The 20488-nt window shown below is 42.2% G+C and overlaps 1 protein-coding gene across 1 annotated transcript in view; it reads right to left on the bottom strand.

The window, feature by feature from the left end:
• The window catches only part of LOC110494696 (chemokine-like protein TAFA-2), a 169974-nt gene extending 149486 nt beyond the window's left edge, over positions 1 to 20488 (bottom strand). The window contains exon 1 of the mRNA XM_021569989.2: positions 19955 to 20488. The gene's annotated coding sequence lies outside the window, so the exon portion shown is untranslated. The remainder of the gene's footprint in view (positions 1 to 19954) is intronic.

The following is a 20488-nucleotide window of genomic DNA, read 5'->3' as shown; positions in this document are numbered from 1 at the left end:
TGATTGATTGTTTTTTATAAGATAAGTTTAATGCTAGCTAGCAATTTACCTTGGCTTCTACTGCATTCACGTAACAGGCAGGCTCCTCGTGGAGTACAATGTAATCAGAAGGTTACGAGCGTTGAACTAGTTAACTGTACGGTTGCAAGATTGGTTCCCCTCAGCTGACAAGGTGAAAATCTGTCATTCTGCCCCTGAACAAGGCAGTTAACCCACCGTTCCTAGGCCGTCATTGAAAATAAGAATGTGTTCTTAACTGACTTGCCTAGTTAAATAAATGTATAAAAATAAAAATAAACATAAACATTTTTAAATCGGAAATCGGCCCAAAAATACCGATTTCCGATTGTTATGAAAACTTGAAATCGGCCCTAATTAATCGGCCATTACGATTAATCGGTCGACCTCTAATGCTGATTCATGATTTCGACTGGCTGAGAAAAGCGGCCTGCCTGTCTGTCTCGTCCTGACTCCCGACAAGTTTATTACTATGAGACAGCTGGAGATCGAATTTGAATATTGAAACCATGTTGCAAATGTCGGTGAAACAGACAGCAAGGTTTATACAGATCTCTGCTGTTTGAAACTAAATATTAAAAAGAAATGTGAGATAATGTCTTTATGCTTTTTCCAGTGGAGACCAAGTTTAGATGCAAAAGAGTAAATAGGTATTTTAAAGTCATTGATTTAGCCGTGGGTAACTTGTGGAATAGACACTGGCTGGAGTGCGGATTTAACAAATCAGCATTCATGATTAGACCCAAACGTTGTATAAATCTCAACATTTTTCTCTCCCATTCCATTAATACATATTTAAAGGCAAGTGGAATGCTTGTCTGCCAAAACTTAACATACAGAAAGTATTACATGTATTTGAATCAAATCAAATTGACAGTTATTTCAAATAAACAATGAAAGATGGGTCCCCAGCATCTAGTACAAGTCAAGTACATTTTGCCACATACAGTATACATAAGACAAAAAAATTATGTTGGAATTTGATCGAAGCGAGAAACTGATGTTGCCCTTCAGCTAATTCCATCAACAGGGGAGACAACAGCAAAACTGTCTGATTTCAGTTTCTCTTTCCCATCTTGTACTGCAGATAGATCAAGTCTTTCCCATTGTGTACTGCAGATAGATCAAGTCTTTCCCATTGTGTACTGCAGATAGATCAAGTCTTTCCCATCGTGTACTGCAGATAGATCAAGTCTTTCCCATCTTGTACTGCAGATAGATCGTCTTTCCCATTGTGTACTGCAGATAGATCGTCTTTCCCATTGTGTACTGCAGATAGATCGTCTTTCCCATTGTGTACTGCAGATAGATCAAGTCTTTCCCATCTTGTACTGCAGATAGATCAAGTCTTTCCCATCGTGTACTGCAGATAGATCGTCTTTCCCATCTTGTACTGCAGATAGATCAAGTCTTTCCCATCGTGTACTGCAGATAGATCAAGTCTTTCCCATCGTGTACTGCAGATAGATCAAGTCTTTCCCATTGTGTACTGCAGATAGATCGTCTTTCCCATCGTGTACTGCAGATAGATCAAGTCTTTCCCATCTTGTACTGCAGGTAGATCAAGTCTTTCCCATTGTGTACTGCAGATAGATCAAGTCTTTCCCATCGTGTACTGCAGATAGATCAAGTCTTTCCCATTGTGTACTGCAGATAGATCAAGTCTTTCCCATCGTGTACTGCAGATAGATCAAGTCTTTCCCATCGTGTACTGCAGATAGATCAAGTCTTTCCCATTGTGTACTGCAGATAGATCAAGTCTTTCCCATCGTGTACTGCAGGTAGATCAAGTCTTTCCCATCTTGTACTGCAGATAGATCAAGTCTTTCCCATCGTGTACTGCAGATAGATCAAGTCTTTCCCATTGTGTACTGCAGATAGATCGTCTTTCCCATCGTGTACTGCAGATAGATCAAGTCTTTCCCATCTTGTACTGCAGGTAGATCAAGTCTTTCCCATCTTGTACTGCAGATAGATCAAGTCTTTCCCATTGTGTACTGCAGATAGATCAAGTCTTTCCCATTGTGTACTGCAGATAGATCAAGTCTTTCCCATTGTGTACTGCAGATAGATCAAGTCTTTCCCATCGTGTACTGCAGATAGATCAAGTCTTTCCCATCTTGTACTGCAGATAGATCAAGTCTTTCCCATTGTGTACTGCAGATAGATCAAGTCTTTCCCATTGTGTACTGCAGGTAGATCAAGTCTTTCCCATCTTGTACTGCAGATAGATCAAGTCTTTCCCATTGTGTACTGCAGATAGATCAAGTCTTTCCCATCGTGTACTGCAGATAGATCAAGTCTTTCCCATCGTGTACTGCAGATAGATCAAGTCTTTCCCATCGTGTACTGCAGATAGATCAAGTCTTTCCCATTGTGTACTGCAGATAGATCAAGTCTTTCCCATCGTGTACTGCAGACAGATCAAGTCTTTCCCATTGTGTACTGCAGATAGATCAAGGCACAATATATCTAATGACACAGGTACATTATTTTCATGATAGGCTTTTCTTTGAAGTCCCAGCTCTTCTGTAAAGGGATCTGATGATGAGAAACTTGAACCGTCTGTGTATGTCATAAAATCAACACCCCTTTCCATTTTTTGCAGGTTGGTGTGAATGAGTCAATCCCCTAGTCAGAGAGACCATATTGTACACCAACTTATAGGAGAGTCAGTTCAGCTTAACTTGCAGTGAAATCAGGCCCTTAAAGGAGAGAACTTTGACATAATCGACAGTTTTATTGCATCGTATTCCCTTAATTATAATCAGAGCTGGATTGCTTTCCCTCAGCCTTTCTCCACAAAAAAATAACAAGCGTAGAAAACAACAGGCACATTTTTAAACCATGTAATTGCAATTTTCTACCCAAATTGCAGCCTAATGATTACAGGCATGAGGTGGAGCCTGACAACAGCAGCAGAAAGAGAAAGAAGAAACATCTCTGCCAGGGAGCCTTGGGCATTTAAAAAAAAACAATATGAGAGAAAATGACTGCTCTCTTCCTCCCAAAGGGAGCGCAGTGTAGAACTGAATCTCTCTAAAGCTTCAATTCCCCATCCAGGCCTTTCGCAGTGATGATGGTAAAGGTATGCCTCTAGTTCTCTAGCATTGCCTGGTGCCATAGAGAGGGAGTTAATAGGAATTCACTGCAATGGCAAAGTATTGGGAGTGAAGGCTGTCAATCACCGACACTCTCAAACGGGGCGAGGTGGAGAGGGAGGGGATTGGGATGAAGAGGGATGGGGAGAAGGGTTGCCAGCTAGCAGTGCTGATCCTCTATAGAAGTGTGTGTGAGTTCCTGAGCTTTCCTGAAGCTGCTGGGTGTTCAGGGCTCAGACTCCTGTGCTGTCCACTTCCAGGCCCTGGATAGAGGACACTCCCCTAATTCCTTCATTGTACTGTAGTCCTTCATATGGTGAGAATGGGCTGGAAGAGACATTAAATGATATGGTAAAACGACTGAAATGTTTAGTTTCTTGAATGTGTATGTGCTGCTAGGTGGAAGCCATTGAGTTATGACAGATAATTATGCATGTTTTTCTTGCTTCGCTTGACTTGAATTATGGCCCAGCATTAAATAAATGGTTGCAATACAGTTACAGTCGGTTGTGACCAGGTTTTTCTGGGGATTTCGCTTGCTGTTCACGTTCTGTTATAGTCACAGACATTATTTAACCAGTTTTAGAAACTTCAGAGTGTTTTCTATCCACACATACTAATCATATGCATATACTATATTCCTGGCATGAGTAGCAGGACGCTGAAATGTTGCGCGATTTTTAACAGAATGTTCGAAAAAGGAGGGGGTAGACTGAAGAGGTTACAGTCGGTTGACAAATGTTACAATCGTATACACATTGAGTGTTTGATGATATAACTTGGAATCTAATTAAAGTTCAAAATAGTTCAAACAAAAGTCTGTTGAATGCGATGTGGCATCCTGCCCCCCGGGCACTGTGCAAGCTGTTTCCCAGCGTTTCACAACAATGCCATATGAACTTTACGTGAAAGACCCCCGCAGGAATCCAATCTGCAGCCACATCAGGTACACTGACTGGACAACAGACGCAGCTGAGATCCGCTCTGTTTGACAAACCTGTAACAATGCAAGCTGGTGCCAAAGCAAGCTGGTGCCCCTCCATCGCAAACACATTCGTCCACTCTCACACACACACACACCAACACACACCAACACACAGCACATTGTTTTCTCTAGGATGTTTTTTTCAGCAGCAGTGGCAAAGTTAGCATGGGGGTGGGGGGGATCAGGGAGGGGGGTGAGGTAGTGTGTGTGTGTGTGTGGGGGGGGGGGGGGGCAATATTGTTGTCCAGACAGAAATATTAGAGGCTCTCGTCTTGGCCGCAGAGACAAAATGTTCCTGTTGTAAACCTAATTTCCTGCAATTCTACACATGTTGCCATGGGAAGGTGAGAAAATTTACAATTTTAAAGCTAGTTCCCTTCAATTCTACATAGTTTGTCATGAACTGCAAGAATATTTGCAGTGTTAAAGAAACTGTCCAGTTAAAATCATATTCTGTTAACTCAAATCCAGATAATGTTGGTGACACCATTAATTGTTTTTGTGGCCAAAGCATAAATTGGAGAGAAAAAAACACTTTAAAAAAAACACCTCAAACCTGTATCTCAAACAGACCGTTTCAAAAATGCTTGCTATTTCCTCATAGAGCATGATGTCATACTCCTGAGGAAGATGAGCTGGCCAATTAGAATTCTAGATGAGGATGAGCTGGCCAATCAGCAGTCTACTCATATTCATATTTTTTATGACGTATATGCCCATACCATTGTTGTTGGGGTACTCCCACACCATTCAAAAAAGGAAAAGCTGCTTTATTGCATTTTACATACAATTTTTTGGAAGGAAAACTATTCCAATCAAGCAATTATACAGTGCCTTCAGAAAGTATTCATACCCCTTGACTTTTCTCCACATTTTGTTGTGTTACAAAGTGGGAGTAAAATGGATTGAATTAGCATTTTATGTCAACAATTTACAAAAACTACACTGCAATGTCAAAGTGGAAGAAAAACTTGAATATTTGTAATAAAAAAAAATACAAAAATAAAACACTAATATATCTCGATTAGATAAGTATTCAACCCCCAGAGTCAATACATGTAAGAATCCCCTTTGATCATGCTCTCCGTAGCCGACATGAGTATGACCTTTAAACAGGTCAACATACACAAGGCTGCGGGGCCAGACGGATTACCAGGACGTGTGCTCCGGGCATGTGCTGACCAACTGGCAGGTGTCTTCACTTTTAACATGTCCCTGATTGTCTGTAATGCCAACATGTTTCAAGTAGACCATCATACTCCCTGTACCCAAGAACACAAAGGCAACCTGCCTAAATGACTACAGACCCGTAGCACTCACGTCTGTAGCCATGAAGTGCTTTGAATGGTTGGTCATGGCTCACATCAACACCATTATCCCAGAAACCCTAGACCCACTACAATTTGCATACCGCCCAAACAGATCCACAGACGATGCAATCTCTATTGCACTCCACACTGCCCTTTCCCACCTGGACAAAAGGAACACTTACGTGAGAATGCTATTCATTGACTACAGCTCAGCGTTCAACACCATAGTACCCTCATCATTAAGCTAAGGATCCTGGGACTAAACACCTCCCTAAACACTGAGCACGCTGTAACGACAGATTTCCTCTTCCTCGTCTGAAGAGGTGTAGCAAGGATCGGACCAATACGCAGCGTGGTAAGTGTCCATGTTTTAATAGTTAAACTGAACATGACACAATACAAAATAACAAAGTGAAGATAAACAAAACAGTCCCGTGTGGCACAAACACTGACACAGGAAACAATCACCCACAAACCAACAGTGAAACCCAGGCTACCTAAATATGGTTCTCAATCAGGGACAACGATAAACAGCTGCCTCTGATTGAGAACCATATCAGGCCAAACACAGAAATAGAAAAAACATAGAAACACAAACATAGACTGCCCACCCCAACTCACGCCCTGACCATACTAAATAAAGACAAAATCAAAGGAAATAAAGGTCAGAATGTGACACACGCCCCCATTCTCATCGACGGGGCTGTAGTGGAGCAGGTTGAGAGCTTCAAGTTCCTTGGTGTCCACATTAACAACAAACTAGAATGGTCCAAACACACCAAGACAGTTGTGAAGAGGGCACGACAAAGCCTATTCCCCCTCAGGAAACTAAAAAGATTTGGCATGGGTCCTGAGATCCTCAAAAGGTTCTGCAGCTGCAACATCGAGAGCATCCTGACTGGTTGCATCACTGCCTGGTACGGCAACTGCTCGGCCTCTGACTGCAAGGCACTACAGAGGGTAGTGTGTATGGCCCAGGACATCCTTTTTTGCACTACTGGTTAGCGCCTGTAAGTAAGCATTTCACTGTAAGGTCTACACTTGTTGTATTCAGCGCACGTGACAAATAAACTTTGATTTGATTTGAGTCTTTCTGGGTAAGTCTCTAAGAACTTTCCACACCTGGATTGTGCAACATTTGCCCATTATTATTTTTTTGCAATATTACTTTGGGGCCTTGTTGTAAACAAGATGCATGTTTTGGGATATTTGTGTTCTTTATAGGCTTGAGATGATCTCATAAAAAATTATACAGCTCCATTATCTTTCTATATAATAATGACTATCTGCTTTTAGTCATTTAAGGTAATTTAAAAATATTTTTTATTTGTATTTGCATCTGGCAAATTAATATATGGGAAATACTGCAGTAGTAGAGTGACACAAAATAATCATAAATAAATATGAGATAGAGTTGTGTTTCACTGTCCAATCTGAGGAGCAGCCAGCAGCAGCCTGCACCGTACTGCACCGTACTGTACACAGCATCAGCCCATAGTGACTGGGACCCTGCTGGCTCCCGGGCAACCAATTTGTTTGTTTATTGTCTTGGTGTTTTGGCATGGTTACAGTTCATTGCAGCCAGCCCAGCTTGGGCATGCTTCTTTAATGTCATCTATAAAACATGGGATCTGCTCCACCACCTCCTCACATGACAGAGCAGAGTGTACAGCGGCACGATGATGCTGCTGCCACTCGCTCTCTCACTAGCCATGATGGAGCTTTGACGTTCTTCTGAAACCCTCTCGGATCCACCTCAGTGGTTGCACGGGGAGGCGGGACATGCTGTATAATGTGATATACGACACACCTATTAGCCCATAAAGAACACCCGTGAACAGGCCCTGCACTAAAGTATTTTGAACTGCTAAAATATGGTCCAATCCTGTGTATGGCCAGCTGCCTTGTGAAGACTAAAGTACTACACATCTGATGCCAAACCTAAAGCCTCCCCAGCAACAAAATACCCATGATCTGTGTTTGGCTTTCTGAATAGTTGCATCACACTAGTGTACATTGTATTGTTGTCACTTGAAGGAAAACTTGAAGGAAAACTTGAAGGAACACTTGAAGGCTGGCATATTGAACTGGCATATTGACAGTGTAAAGCGTCTTTGACAATGCTTTGGGTATGTGATTGGTTAAAGGGGACATTGTAGTACTGTACTAATTTTTTATCCTAAAAGTGACATAAGCAGTAGATGCTGTTTGTTGGGACAGTTGATGTACTGTACATGTATGTGTTAATCTGCCAAATGGTGAGTTGGTTCATTTTTAAGAAGAATCACAAGATCTTTGCTTCTGGCTGCCTGAGTATGTCTGAGTGTGTCTGAGTATACCCGAGTATAACTGAGTATACCCACGTATGTACGAGTATGTGCGAGTATGCCCGAGTATGTCTGTCTGAGTATACCTGGGTATGACTGAGTATTCCCAAGTATGTCCGAGTATGTCCGAGTATAATCAAGTATAACTGAGCATACCCAAGTATGGCTGATGATGTCTGAGTATGTGCGAGTATGTCTGAGTATGTCTGGGTATGCGCAAGTATGTCTGAGTATACCTGAGTATAACAGAGTATACCCAAGTATGTCTCAGTATGGATGGGCATGTATGAGTATACCCGAGTATAGCCGAGTATATCATAGTATGTCCCAGTATGTCTGAGTATGTGTGAGTATGTCCGAGTATGTCCGAGTATGTGCGAGTATGCCTGAGTATACCTGAGTATAACTGGGTATACCCAAGTATTTCTGAGTATGTTTGAGTATAACTGAGTATAACTGGGTATACGCAAGTATGTCCGGGTATGTCTGAGTATGTGCGAGTATGTCTGAGTATTTGCGAGCATGTATGAGTATACTCGAGTATAACTGAGTATACCCAAGTATGTCTGAGTATACCTGAGTAGTCCCAAGTATGCCTGAGTATGTGCAAGTATGTCTGAGTATGTGTGAGTATGCCTGAGTATAATCGAGTATGCCTGAGTATGTGTGAGTATGCCTGAGTATAATTGAGTATGCCTGAGTATAATTGAGTATGCCTGAGTATGTCTGAGTATACCTGAGTATTCCCAAGTATGCCTGAGTATGTCTGAGTATACCTGAGTATTCCCAAGTATGCCTGAGTATGTGCGAGTATGTCTGAGTATGTGCGAGTATGCCTGAGTATAATTGAGTATGCCTGAGTATGTGCGAGTATGCCTGAGTATAATTGAGTATGCCCGAGTATGTACGAGTATGCCTGAGTATGTGCGAGTATGCCTGAGTATGTGCGAGTATGCCTGAGTATGTGCGAGTATGTCTGAGTATGTACGAGTATGCCTGAGTATGTACGAGTATGCCTGAGTATGTACGAGTATGCCTGAGTATAATTGAGTATGCCTGAGTATGTCTGAGTATACCTGAGTATTCCCAAGTATGCCTGAGTATGTCTGAGTATACCTGAGTATTCCCAAGTATGCCTGAGTATGTGTGAGTATGCCTGAGTATGTACGAGTATGCCTGAGTATGTGCGAGTATGCCTGAGTATGTGCGAGTATGCCTGAGTATGTGCGAGTATGCCTGAGTATGTACGAGTATGCCTGAGTATGTACAAGTATGCCTGAGTATGTACGAGTATGCCTGAGTATGTACGAGTATGTCTGAGTATGTACGAGTATGCCCGAGTATGTACGAGTATGCCTGAGTATGTGCGAGTATGCCTGAGTATGTACGAGTATGCTTGCGTATAATTGCGAATGCCTGAGTATGTGCGAGTATGCCTGAGTATGTGCGAGTATGCCTGAGTATGTGCGAGTATGCCTGAGTATGTACGAGTATGCTTTAGTAAGCTAACAGTACAATTTCAAACTGGACTTCAAATAAAATGTAAAATACATATTTTGCTTGTCTCATGCATGCAAACTGCCTTTTCATATTGATCTGACAGCCAAGAGCTAGCACAGAGCACAAATACTGCCTAGGGGTTGCTCCTTAAAACTAGACACAAGCCTCTTATCCCCAATGTTCTCTTCTTCTAGAAATCACCTGCTGTCTTATGCATATCAAGTGTTCACAGATCCAGCACTGTTGGCCTGCCACGCTCAGACTCCTCTCTTTGTTGCCAATGTGACAGCTTTTATTTTCAAATTACAAAACCCTGAACATATCCTGCTGGCTGGTGTATCGCTCCACCACAATGTCTCTTTCAGCACCAGGACAATATTAGGTCAGAGAATGAGAGATCGAGAAAGAGAAACAAATAAGAACATGTTTTATTGTCGCACACTGGATAGACACAGATGAAATGGGTCTGTGAGAGCCACCTTCTTTCCTTCTGTTAGTACTGCTGCTTCATATTGTAGAACAGACTTGGTCACTACGCTCTACAGCAAGGTTCCCCAACTGCTGGCATGTGGGCTAAATCTGGCCCGCCAGCAGTATTATTTGGACCCGCAAAGCCCCACAAATTAATTAGGAATATTTGTTTAATAAAAAAAATATATATAGAGAGTTGAAGTCGGAAGGTTACATACACTTAGGTTAGAGTCATTAAAACTTGTTTTTCAACCACTCCACAAATGTCTTGTTAACAAACTATAGTTTTGGCAAGTCTACTTTGTGCACGACACAAGTCATTTTCCCAACAATTGTTTGCACACAGATTATTTCACTTATAATTCACTGTACCACAATAACAGTGTGTCAGAAGTTTACATAAACTAAGTTGACTGTGCCTTTAAGCAGCTTGGCAAATTCCAGAAGATGATGTCATGGCTTTAGAAGCTTCTGATAGGCTAATTGACATCATTTGAGTCAACTGGAGGTGTACCTGTGGATGTATTTCAAAGCCTACCTTCAAACTCAGTGTATCTTTGCTTGACATCATAGGAAAATCAAAATAAATCAGTCAAGACCTCATTTTGGTCCCTTCAAAATGCCTGAAGGTACCACATTCATCTGTACAAACAACAGTACACAAGTATAAACACCATGGCACCACGCAGCCATCATACCACTCAGGAAGGAGTGTCTCCTAGAGATGAACGTACTTTGGTGTGAAAAATGCAAATCAATCCCAGAACAGCAGCAAAGGACCTTGTGAAGATGCTGGAGGTACAAATAAGTACAAAACTATATATATCCATAGTAAAACTAGTCCTATATCGACATAACCTGAAAGGCCGCTCAGCAAGGAAGAAGCCACTGCTCCAAAACCGCCATAAAAAGCCAGACTACGGGTTGCAACTGCACATGGGGACAAAGATCGTACTTTTTGGAGAAATGTCCTGTGGTCTGATGAAACAAAAATAGAACTGTAGAAAATGTTAGTAATTGTGAAAAACTGAGTTTCAATGTATTCGGCTAAGGTGTATGTAAACTTCTGACTTAAACTGTATATTATCTTGGACGTGAAAATACCGCCTCCGATCCTTAAGAAGTTAAACTGTATATTATCTTGGACCTGAGATGCAAAAAGTCCCAAATGCAATGTACCAAGAAGGAAGTAACCCTACCTAAATAATGCAGAAGTTACATTTTAACTTAATTAAAATCGGAGAGAGAATGCAGGACACAGTCAACTAATAAAGCAGGCAGCGGACCATTTTGTGGTGCTGAAACGTAAAGCTGCAACCACAGAGCAATCAATAGAAGGTGAACAGTGCCTGCTGCTGAAAACAGATGGAGCCCAACTGCCCAGCAACAGATGGAGAAAAGCTACACCAGTCGAATAATTCATTTCAACATTAATCTTAATTTTAATTTGACTTTACAAACAACAAGAGGGCTTAATTGGAGTTTATTATTTCTGAACCAAGGCCCATATAAAATAACTTAACTTCTGAGGTACGCTATGTGGCTTAACAGCATCTTTCACTAGAAAAGAAAATGGCCTAATAGAAGTGTTTTATTTTTTATTAGACCTACTTACAACTGCAACTGGCCAAGAATGTAGTATCCTACATAAAACAATCATTTAAAGAAAAAAAGGCGATGTTTGTGTCTGAATGTCTGTATCGGGAGTCTCGGGATAACCTGCTCCTGTAATGACAAAACAAACAGAAAATACTGTCAGCATGAGACCTAAATATTGCTGGATAAGCACTAATAAAAATAATAATAATCACAATAATGTTAGTAACCTTTAACTATTTATTAAATACTAAGTTACTTACTTAATGGGAAATGTTGCATTTCCCCTCGGACAGGATCTTGTGGATGTGTGGTGAGAGGGATGTGGTTTTGATGTTCAGACAGTCCTCGATTAACCTTTGTGAAAGCCAGTTCCTGTCGTAAGTCATGTTGGAAAAGGAGGACTCACAGGTGTAAGTCGATCCTAACTTTGTTAGAACATAAAATGCTAGTTACTTTATTGTGCTGTATTCCTCTGAGCATGACACCCAAAACGCACACAAGGATTTAGCACTCCTGAGCGCATCCCTGATTGGGCTCGATGTCTGGAGTTCAATCAGTTCAGTTTGAATTGCGGCCTCATCCAGCGAGGGTATCGTTTTCTTAGCAAGGGAGGAGAATTCTCCACCTGGGCGGACTATGAAAGGATCATGTACAAACACAATGATATCCTTGTGCATGCTGTAGTCTTTAAATCTGGTGGAGAAGGTGTCCCTCAGCTGCTTGATGAAATCTTCCATCACCTCTGTGACAATGCTTCGGCCTGGTCCCTCTGCCTGTCGTTTCTTCAGTGTGCTGAAGTGCAGTAGCCTTCCAGATGACAAGTCCAAATCGAAGAACTCAACTCAAGTAAAGGCCTCAAGTTTTTCCACCACATCCATTACTGTTGTCCCTCTTCCTTGTAACTGCAGATTTAACTAGAATATGTCAGCCAAATAGAGCTTTCCTTTACTCAGCCAGAGCACGTTGTTGTGAAGCAGGAGATCATCGAGCGTGGCCTCCTCTGACTCTGTCACAAGCTTGCAGAAAAGATGGTGTTGTGAAGCAGGATATCATCGAGGGTGGCCTCCTCTGACTCTGTCACAAGCTTGCAGAAAAGATGGTGTTGTGAAGCAGGATATCATCGAGGGTGGCCTCCTCTGAATCTGTCACAAGCTTGCAGAAAAGATGGTGTTGTGAAGCAGGAGATCATCGAGGGTGGCCTCCTCTGACTCTGTCACAAGCTTGCAGAAAAGATGGTGTCGTGTTGCTTGACGTCCCCCTGACAAAGTTGATTATGCACATTACTTTATCCATCACATCTCTTAGCTCACTGTTTAGTCTGGCACACAGCACACTCTGATGGATGAGACAATGCAAGCCATTCATTTGTGGGGCGATTTCCAGGCCCCTGTATCTGCCCACCATAGCAGGAGCCCCGTCGGTGACAACAAAGTGGACTTTTTTGAATGACAAGCCATGCTGCGTACACAATTCTTCCAGATTTGTGAATATGTGTCCTTCGAGGGGAATCAGTGCCAGTAGCTCTTTTATAAAGTAATTTCCCTGAAAATAACAGACATATACACACAACTGTGCTACATCGGTGTTGTCAGTACTCTCATCAATAGCCAGGGAAAAATGCTCAACATGACTGAGCCCCTCTAGAACAATCCTATGCAGGTGATCCGCTAGAGCATAAAGGTGGCTATTGACGCAGACAGGGGCACCTGTTTGACAGACGCAATTATGCTTTCCATAGACTTGTCGGTAGCCAATTCCTCCAAAACTGTCACCATGCACTTTTTAAATATATCCGCGTCTGTGATGAACATGTTGTGATTGGTTATAACCCAGGATGCTTTTATGATGGCACTTGTGACCATCTGTTCTTGGGTCAGGCCACGAAGGAGGATTCTGCTTCCATGTGTGTAGCTTGCAGTCAATGCTTACATTTTTTTGCGTCAGGCCTCTGTCTGGGGCGGGAAGGCCACTTTGATAGTACCATGCTTAGATTCATAATGCCGTCTGAGATTTAATTATTTGCAAACAGCGACATTGTCATTGTAAATAAGACACACTGGATTGGCATTGGAGAAAGATGTTGAGATAAACACATACAGTGCCTTGCGAAAGTATTCGGCCCCCTTGAACTTTGCCACATTTCAGGCTTCAAACATAAAGATATAAAACTGTATTTTTTTGTGAAGAATCAACAACAAGTGGGACACAATCATGAAGTGGAACGACATTTATTGGATATTTCAAACTTTTTTAACAAATCAAAAACTGAAAAATTGGGCGTGCAAAATTATTCAGCCCCTTTACTTTCAGTGCAGCAAACTCTCTCCAGAAGTTCAGTGAGGATCTCTGAATGATCCAATGTTGACCTAAATGACTAATGATGATAAATACAATCCACCTGTGTGTAATCAAGTCTCCGTATAAATGCACCTGCACTGTGATAGTCTCAGAGGTCCGTTAAAAGCGCAGAGAGCATCATGAAGAACAAGGAACACACCAGGCAGGTCCGAGATACTGTTGTGAAGAAGTTTAAAGCCGGATTTGGATACAAAAAGATTTCCCAAGCTTTAAACATCCCAAGGAGCACTGTGCAAGCGATAATATTGAAATGGAAGGAGTATCAGACCACTGCAAATCTACCAAGACCTGGCCGTCCCTCTAAACTTTCAGCTCATACAAGGAGAAGACTTATCAGAGATGCAGCCAAGAGGCCCATGATCACTCTGGATGAACTGCAGAGATCTACAGCTGAGGTGGGAGACTCTGTCCATAGGACAAAAATCAGTCGTATATTGCACAAATCTGGCCTTTATGGAAGAGTGGCAAGAAGAAAGCCATTTCTTAAAGATATCCATAAAAAGTGTCGTTTAAAGTTTGCCGCAAGCCACCTGGGAGAAACACCAAACATGTGGATGAAGGTGCTCTGGTCAGATGAAACCAAAATTGAACTTTTTGGCAACAATGCAAAACATTATGTTTGGCGTAAAAGCAACACAGCTCATCACCCTGAACACACCATCCCCACTGTCAAACATGGTGGTGGCAGCATCATGGTTTGGGCTTGCTTTTCTTCAGCAGGGACAGGGAAGATGGTTAAAATTGATGGGAAGATGGATGGAGCCAAATACAGGACCATTCTGGAAGAAAACCTGATGGAGTCTGCAAAAGACCTGAGACTGGGACGGAGATTTGTCTTCCAACAAGACAATGATCCAAAACATTAAGCAAAATCTACAATGGAATGGTTCAAAAATAAACATATCCAGGTGTTAGAATGGCCAAGTCAAAGTCCAGACCTGAATCCAATCGAGAATCTGTGGAAAGAACTGAAAACTGCTGTTCACAAATGCTCTCCATCCAACCTCACTGAGCTCGAGCTGTTTTGCAAGGAGGAATTGGAAAAAATTTCAGTCTCTCGATGTGCAAAACTGATAGAGACATACCCCAAGCGACTTACAGCTGTAATCGCAGCAAAAGGTGGCGCTACAAAGTATTAACTTAAGAGGGCTGAATAATTTTGCACGCCCAATTTTTCAGTTTTTGATTTGTTAAAAAAGTTTGAAATATCCAATAAATGTCGTTCCACTTCATGATTGTGTCCCACTTGTTGTTGATTCTTCACAAAAAAATACAGTTTTATATTTTTATGTTTGAAGCCTGAAATGTGGCAAAAGGTCGCAAAGTTCAAGGGGGCCGAATACTTTCGCAAGGCACTGTATCTCCCTGTCCTTTACTTCCCGAAACTTCGATTTTCATCATCCACTTTTCTTTTGATCGTTTTTGAGAGCAACATTTTCTCTTGCTATCGAGCTAATTGTTCTGAACGTACGTTGACATTAAAAAAGGTGTGTAGACTACAGTAGGCTACTCAGAACTGTTTTTCCCAAACAATCAACCTACAGAGAAATAGAGAAAAAGTAATAATTGAATAGCGAAATTAGAAATGTTAGGGGCATAATTAGATGTTATTGTCACTGAATTTATATTAATTGTGCTATTTTTACATGCTAATTATGTTCTGGCCCGCCGACTATTAGCTCAGAGAAAATTTGGCCCGAAGCCGAACCTAGTTGATGAACTCTGATCTACACGTAAGCACTAACAATTACAACACTGCACCGAGTTGCAGTGCAATCATCTCCACTGTCAAACACTTTCATCACACGTCGAGCTAGTGCAGATTTGAAACAAATTGCACAAACATAGGTGTCCTAATTTGACCATGATTACAGGACAATTGGGGGGTCGAATTGGATCAAAGCCTTTCATAGACCACCTTACCTCACACCCACCATCCTAACCCTCCAACCACCATCCTAACCCTCCACCCACCATCCTAAAACTCAACAAACCATCCTAAACCTCCATCCACCATCCTAACCCTCAACCCTCGATCCTAACCCTCCACCCACCATCCTAACCCTCCAACCACCATCCTAACCCTCCACCCACCATCCTAAAACTCAACAAACCATCCTAAACCTCCATCCACCATCCTAACCCTCAACCCTCGATCCTAACCCTCCACCCACCATCCTAACCCTCAACCCACCATCCAAATCCTCAAACTACAATCCAAACCCTCAACCTACCATCCAAACACTCCACCAACATTCCTAACCTTCCACTCACCATCCTAACCGTCCACCAACCATACTAAGCCTCCATTCACCATCCTAACCCTCCACCAAACATACAAACCCTCAACCCACCATCCTAACTCTCCACACACCATCCTAACCCTCCACCCTCCACCTACAATTCTAACCTTCCACCCACCATCCTCCAAACCCTCAACCCACCATTCTAACACTCCACAAAGGATCCTAACCTTCCAAACTCCATCCACCACCCTAACCTTCCACCCACCATTCTAACCCTCCACCCACAATCCGAACCCACCATTCGAACCCTCTACCATCCATCCAAACCCTCAACCCACCATCCTAACATGACACCCATCCTCCTAAACCTCCACCCACCATCCTAACCTTCCACCCACCATCCTAACCCTCCCCCAAAATCCTAATCCTGAAACCACCATCCTAACCCTATACTCAGTATGTCAAATCGGAGGGCCTGTTGTCTGAACCTCTGGCAGTCTCTATGGGGTTGTCACAGGGTTCAATTCTCGGGCCGACTCTCTTCTCTGTATACATCAATGATGTCGCTCTTGCTGCTGGTGATTCATTGATCTACCTCTACGCAGACGACACCATTCTGTATACCTCTGGCCCTACTTTGGACACTGTGTTAACTAACCTCCAGATGAGCTTCAATGCCATACAACTCTCCTTCCGTGGACTCCAACTGCTCTCACGTGCAAGTAAAACTAAATGCATGCTGTTCAACCGATCGCTGCCCGCACCTGCCCGTCCGTCCAACATCACTACTCTGGATGGTTCTGACTTAGAATAACTACAAATACCTAGGTGTCTGGTAAGACTGTAAACTCTCGTTCCAGACTCACATTAAACATCTCCAATCCAAAATTAAATCTAGAATTGGCTGCCGATTCCGCAACAAAGCATCCTTCACTCATGCTGCCAAACATACCCTCGTAAAACTGACTATCCTACCGATCCTCGACTTCAGCGATGTAATTGACAAAATAGCCTCCAACGCTCTACTCAACAAATTGGATGCAGTCTACCACAGTGCAATCCGTTTTGTCACCAAAGCCCCTTACACCACCCACCACTGCGACATGCATGCTCTCGTTGGCTGGCCCTCGCTTCATACTCGTCGCCAAACCCACTGGCTCCAGGTCATCTACAAGTCTGTGCTAGGTAAAGCCCTGCATTATCTCAGCTCACTGGTCACCATAGCAGCACCCACTCGTAGCACGCGCTACAGCAGGTACATCTCACTGGTCACCCCCAAAGCCAATTCTTCCTTCGGCCGCCTCTCCATCCAGTTCTCTGCTGCCAGTGACTGGAACGAACTGCAAAAATCACTGACGCTGGAGACTCTTACCTCCTCACTAGCTTTAAGCACCAGCTGTCATTGGCAGCTCACAGATCACTGAACCTGTACATTGCTCATCTGTAAATAGCTCATCCAATCTACCTCATCCCCATACTGTATGTATTTATTTATCTTTCTCCTTTGCACCCCAGTATCTCTACTTGCACATTCATCTTCTGCACATCTACCATTCCAATGTGTAATTGCTATATTGTAATTACTTCGCCACCATGGCCTATTTATTGCCTTAACTCTCTAATCCTACCTCAATTGCACATGCTGTATATAGATTTTTATACTGTATTTTTGATTGTATGATTGTTTATTCCATGTGTAACTCTCTGTGTATGTGTCGAACTGCTTTGCTTTATGGTGGCCAGGTCGCAGTTGCAAATGAGAACTTGTTCTCTAGCCCACCTGGTTAAATGAAGGTGAAATAAAATCAAATATAACCCCCCACCAACCATCCAAACCCTCAACCTACCATCCAAACCCAACATCCTAACCCTCCACTCACCATCCAAACCCTCAACACACCATCCTAACCCTCAACACACCATCCTAACCCTCAACCTACCATCCAAACCCTCAACCTACCAACCTAACCCTCAACCCTCCACCCCAATACATTCTCATGAATTGTCCACCATCGTTTACATCCAGTTTAACTGTCACAGGCACTGACGCCCAAATAATCCCAATGTGGCCTTTGCTCCATCTGTCAGCAATACCTACCAATAACACAGCCCAATAAACCCCCCTCAGAACAAGCAGCTCCGGGGGGCTACTGACGGCAATCTATAAAACACTGTAATGGGTTGCCTGTCAGTGGGTGTGAAAGGGAAGATCTAACCCTCCTCTGACTCTCTGGAGGGACTTCAATTAATCACAGCAGAGCTGTATCGTCGCCACGCAGTAAGATCCATAAGGTTATTACCATCAGTGTTCCGCAGGATGAAATGCGATGATAGCACTAATTGCAGAAAAACAGCTGACCACACAATGCATATCAGGGGGATGAAGGACAGATGAAAGAAAGGAGAACCAGGAAGGATCATATAGTCAGACGAAGATAAAGAGCTGAGGGTGTTGAAGAAGGAGGGAGGAAGAGAGAGAGAGAGAGAGAGAGAGAGAGAGAGAGAGAGAACAGAAGAAGGAATATGCACCACTGTGCTGTGGTGGTGTGTGGCATAAGCATAAATATCTACAGTGGCAGACAAGGAAAAGCAAGGCTGATTTCCTACGAGGACAGTGTTTGTTTCCCCAAATCACAAATCCACTGTTTCTCTGTCTCCTTCATCAGACACCTGATTTGTTGGAGCATTGAGAGTAAACAGAAAAAGTCACATTTAAAAGACAGATCCCATAATGTGAATAGTCAAATCCACTGCCTCCTCCAATGTGCATTGTCTTAGCATTGAGAGCTCATCTTTTCCTAGTTGTCAACACACAGATTGTTTAGATAATAACTTCTGAGAAACAGACTTGATTGTGAATTGATCAAAGACTTGATTTTTGAATTGATCAAAGACTTCATTTTTGAATTAATCAAAGACTTCGTTTTGAGTTTAATGTTTAAAAAAACTAAGTTATTAGTCATACAAGTCATGTATATTTTTTGTTAAGCTGATTCATTGAAGCAAACATTAGTGTGAAATATTCCCTGAACTGCACCAGAAAAATGGTGCTGCACCCAAACAGGACAGACAGATTAAAGGCAATACATCACACATCCATGTGATTACAGTTGAGTATGCGATTAAGGGTCTCCGCCATTCACCACTCCATCATGCAGCAATATACAGTATATTATATAGGCCTACAATGAGGGGTACATAAAACAGTCTGTGTGTGTGTGTGTGTGTGTGTGAGAGAGAGAGAGAGAGAGAGGGGGGGGGGGGGGGTCTACCATTGCATGCTTTCATTATTAGAATTTCTTCAAAATGCCCTCAGTTATGGGATTCACATTATGAGAGAAGTTATCCACTCACAGACCTGTATCTGAGCTGCACCAGGAACTGTGATATACACTGGATACAATTATTTAATGTTTCTTCTCATTTTATTATTGAAATGAAACCCATCACAACTAATTTACAGCATCATTGAATATTAGGCCTATGTTCATATGGATCTCATTCATAACCTCGTGTGCCAACTTTTGATGCAGATTCTGTGGGCTAATATGCAGATACCCATAAGGAACACGGTGTTTTACACACATGATAAAGAGAAGAAACCAATACCCAACACTCTGTAGATAACATGTTTAGACACACGTGAACGCTTTAGTCATCAGCCATTATTTATTGGGATTGTATTGGTTTGCATCTCCATCTAAGATAATGGTTTGCATGCATCTATCCATATCACAAATGAAGCACACATGTAAAATTATAGTTTTCGTAAACAAAAATAATAATTACCACAAAAGGGTATTTGAACATCGGATAGATTGTTCAGTATGTAACAAAGTCAAATTTTTAAGTCTGTAGAAATCGCTGTAAATTCATATATTAAGTCCACAGAATGTGATTGATGAAGGCTATTCCATACAGTGCGCGGACGTGTTATGCTCACACAATAAGCGTTAATAATTTCGATGTATAAAAATACCAAGTGATTTAGACGTGATGAAATTATGTAGCCTATTGTTAAAAAAATCGTTAAACCTACCTGTCGTTGTGCTGTCAATTAATCCCGGGAAATGCCCCTCTCATTTGCTCTCCATTTTCAAAAACAAAAACAGGGTAATGTTAAAGAAATACAATTTCCTTTAGCCCGTGAATGTGCCCACCACGACAAAACATAACCTAGGAAAAATGTGTAGACATCAAGCTTTCAAAACGCCAAATCCCTGAGTCAAAAGATGTCAAAAGAAAATGTAGCCTATTGCATAGACTTTCAAACTCGACCGGGCTCCCGGATTAATCGGTCGACTGCATATATAGCAACTCTGAAGTCTTCTAAAGTTCCTGGTCCTTTAGCGTTTTTTCACAACTTCCCAACCGCAAAAGCAAGAGAGCTTGAAAGCAACGACTGATAGTCAATCATTGTTTCTACAGAACAGATTGTTCTTATTGCAGTTCATCCAGTATTGTTTCGTTCATGTGTTGTGTGTAGACTATGTCTCTTCACGGTCCAGACGACGCATTTGAGATGAGGGGTCCACTCCGGAGCGTTAGCAACGGCAGGCAGAGGAGGACACGC

This window comes from Oncorhynchus mykiss, chromosome 17, assembly GCF_013265735.2.
Source record: "Oncorhynchus mykiss isolate Arlee chromosome 17, USDA_OmykA_1.1, whole genome shotgun sequence".
Classification (NCBI taxonomy): Eukaryota; Metazoa; Chordata; class Actinopteri; order Salmoniformes; family Salmonidae; genus Oncorhynchus; species Oncorhynchus mykiss.
The sequence above is the reverse complement of the archived record's forward strand: the minus strand, read 5'-3'. Positions and strand labels throughout refer to the sequence as shown.